The sequence below is a fragment of the Bidens hawaiensis genome, unplaced genomic scaffold, assembly GCF_021521415.1.
Source record: "Bidens hawaiensis isolate Kalapana, Puna unplaced genomic scaffold, B.hawaiensis_p1.1 tig00015613_1, whole genome shotgun sequence".
Classification (NCBI taxonomy): domain Eukaryota; kingdom Viridiplantae; phylum Streptophyta; class Magnoliopsida; order Asterales; family Asteraceae; genus Bidens; species Bidens hawaiensis.
Window position 1 is genome coordinate 224,664 of NW_027492397.1, and position 4,030 is coordinate 228,693.

Here is a 4,030-nt window from a genome sequence, read left to right on the forward strand (position 1 = left end):
TTCGGTTCATCGCGAACCAATTCGCAATTCGGGTCTTTCGGCGAATTCGGTAGCTATGCTCTTACTCCTCTTAGTGATTGGACCTTGTGATAAACTGAATTTATCATAACCCCTTTCTCGCCCGAACCTTGATCATCCTATTCACATCACATGCCTCAATTTATATCACCATAGACTTGTATTCACCACTCCATTATGCCAAGGAACCACTTTTAACACCACCACCAACATATCCTTTAGAATTCAATAAACATCACTAAAAACACACGTAGTAAAGTGCTACGTACAGTTAGGGGTGTTCAAAAAATCCGAAATTCGAATAAAACCGAAATCCGAACCGAAACCGAAACCCAAATAACCCGATTCGAATTCTTATTCGGATATTCGAATCGGATCAATTCGAATATCCGAATAACTAATTCGGATTCGGATCGGATTCTGATAAGGAATTTTAAAAAATTTGGATTGTTCGGATTATTCGGATATTCGTTTAATCCAAATAAAAAAGATGTTTTTAGTGGTATTTTCCGGTTTGGTATATTATTAGACTATTATTTGAAGTTTAAACTTTAAATTTGTGTTAAGAGTAATTCGTATTTTCCGGTTTGTATGTTTATTGTGATTCTAAACTATTAATGTTAGGAACAAAAAAATAGGAAAATTTATAGGTTTATTTCGGATTATTCGGATAATATCGGATTATTCGGATATTATCCGAATCCGATCCGAATTGAATTCGGATAGATTCGGATCGGATGAGAATATTCTTAATTCAGATCGGATCGGATCGGATTTCGGATAGGGTCCAAAAAATTTCAAATCCGAATAACCCGAACCGAATAACCCGAATAATCCGTTATCCGATTAACACCCCTACGTACAATTACCAATTAACAACATATTATGTAGTTTTATCGATATAAAATAAGCGCAACAATAAATAAAGACATACAGTAACTATAATACTTCATATATGCTATAAATAAATATAAAAACTAAATTTTATCCCATTACACACGACACTCGTGAACTTAATGATTGAAAGCTGAATATCACGATTATAAATAAATAGTCAAGTATGGAAGGAAGGAAGGAAGGAAGGAAGGAAGAAAAAGACAACCAACCTTACTTAAGAATCACCAACTACTTTCTTAAAGTCCTCGGTATTATTGTCTACGTTATTGCTCCTATTTAATATATAAAAAACAATACATTGAATCTTTCAATCAGGCTTTATGCTATACATATTAAATTGAAGTTTGTATCGTAGGCTACACACATATATTTAGATTAGACGCATTTTTGTAACTGGACCGTTTTGACATGTCATTACAATAGTTAGATGTATCGTTATATTTAACAACGTATTAATATTAAATTAAAGGCATTTTAGAAGATAAAAATATATCAATAGCATAATTAAGTTACAGATAATAAAAATATGGATTTTATGATGTTACTATTTATAAAAATAAAAACAAGATAGTAAATTTGTAACAAAAGGGTGATAAAACTGTTTTCTTCTTTTTTACTTTTGTATTAATAATGTTACCTTCAAATCTTAAACTACTAAATTTTAACCACTAAAGTAGTATGATTAATGAACCAACATACGTGGTACTTTTAGAACGAGAATATCACTTTTTATTTAACGTGAATCATATAAAGTTTATGGTAGAGCAGTCACTTTATAAGCGAGAGGTAAGGGGTTCAAACCTTACTATCACCAATTTATATGGGAGATATGAGGGATGATCCAGGCTAGCCAGGGTTCGAGTCCTGATCTCACCCGGTTTTACCGGCTCCTCGCTGTCATGCCATTTGACGGGCGTGAGGGTCGGGTTTTATCCGGTGAATCCCTCAATAGGTGGACCACTAGGGGCTCCGTCCGTCCGGACTAGTAGCCGGCTCGGGCTACCTTTAGCCAATGGGGGCCATGTACGGAGTACCCGACGTTACTTGGTTGGTCGTTCAAAAAAAATATAAAGTTTATGGCATTTTAAGTAATTTTTTTAAGAGCATCGCGTCATCAAAGTCTTCATCTTTATCTTTATACACTACAAAAAAATATATATTTTTCTTTAATTGTGTTTACATTTCAAAAATCTTTCACATCATCTATATCCCTATCTGAGTCACAAACACATTTTTATTATTTGTTTCTCTTTGTTTACACACACAGACAAAAAAAAAAGGCTGACTATAATTAAATTTTCTTTATTATGAAGAATTTAACATAGTGACGGTTTAATTATTTTATATATATATTTTTAAACTTATTTTACATATAGAAAGAAAAAATATAAAAACAGGAATGTGAATCCTATAAGGTAGATAAAGAATACAAAAACTTACATAATACAAAAGCATAAACATTTCTTAAGTTAAAACTTAAGAGTCATAAAAAAGTCACATATGTTCAAACTTAAAATGAAATCATTGGTCAAAACACTTGACCACACCAAGTCAAGTAAACAACAACCGAACCACTCTACGTGCCTTCGTGTTTTCCACCTTCCACCGTGTCTCCAACCCTATAAAACCCACTCTCTCCACTCCAAACCTCATTCATCTCTCTCTTCTAACCTCTAACTACAAACCCTAATTCCATTTCATTTCAAATTTGTTAACCCGAAATGAAATCATTCGGATCCGTTACCATTCTTCACCCACAAGACTCTCTCAACAACCACAACCATCATCCAAATAATAACAATAATAATAATAATAAGTTACCCACACCCAACAAATTCAACCATTCTCATTCTCAAAACCCTAGTTTCACCAATACCCGAAGACCCACTAAAGGAATTCGTAAGAAGAATAATGGCTTGGATAAGAGTCATGATCAGTTCTTTGCTGGGTCTGTGCTTGTTGACTCGCCTCCACCAAGCTCGGTTCCGATACCCGGTTTCTTTATGAAGAGTGATCCGACAACTGAGCTTAGGAGGATCCTTGGTTTGAGCTTGTCTTAGGATTGTATAAGCTTGATGCCTGGTTTAATTAGTTAAAGGAAGCTAGGTTTAACCAGCTCAAGTTAATTAGGTTGTTGTTGATAGTAATTATAGATTAGGGCAAAAGGTTAAGGGAGTGTAAATTAATTCACTTGTTTCTTATGTAATTGCCCAAATTACTATTATTACTTATGGTTTAAATTTGTTAAAATTTGGATTAGCCAAGACTTATAATTTTACAGGGTTAAGTATGTCATGAAAGGATAAATATGTAATTACTAGTAGTTAAGTTTTACTTTTTTATACGATTGTGTTTCCGAGTTCATTTATGATTTAACCAGCAAAATAAAGGAACAATCCTTCCACATTTATTGTTTATTTTTTCCTTTTCTTTCTCTTCCTTACTTTTCTTTTTATTATTTTTCTTTTAATGAAATTCGGAAAGCACAACTTCATTTTTTTTTCCTTTTCTTTCTTAAATTTCAAAACCCGGGAGAGTAGGGGCGAATGATGTGACAAGAAGAGGGAATAAGAAAAATCAACCGTAGACAGGTAAAAAAAATGGAGAATACGAGAAGGGGATGGAAGTCAGACATGCCGTAGTAGCCTCGTTAATGAAGGAGATGCAATGTGGATAATTTTATCTATTTATAGGCTTTCACTAGTTGCGGGACATTATTTCAACACTATGGTACTATTGAGGTACATACCTTTTAAATATCCTTTATATGTAACTATAAAATCTTATAATTTTTTTTTGAACAATCAGATATAATAGTGTTTGAAACCACACTCAAATAATTACTTAGGAAGACACAATTGTGTTAACATGGAAGACACAATTACTTAGGAAGTGTCCACCGTGTTGTCATGATAATATCCTTGAGTAAACGCTTTTTGTCATACTTCAGTTTAACTACTCAATCGATGAGGCAATTTGATTTGGAGATTTTGTAGCTTGCAAACTCAAGGTTCGGTATTGATAAAATTAAATAAAATAATTATGAAACTTGATTACGAGTAATTCGATATTTTTCTTCATAGTTTGACTTGAAAAGGAATTATTGTTCTTTTAG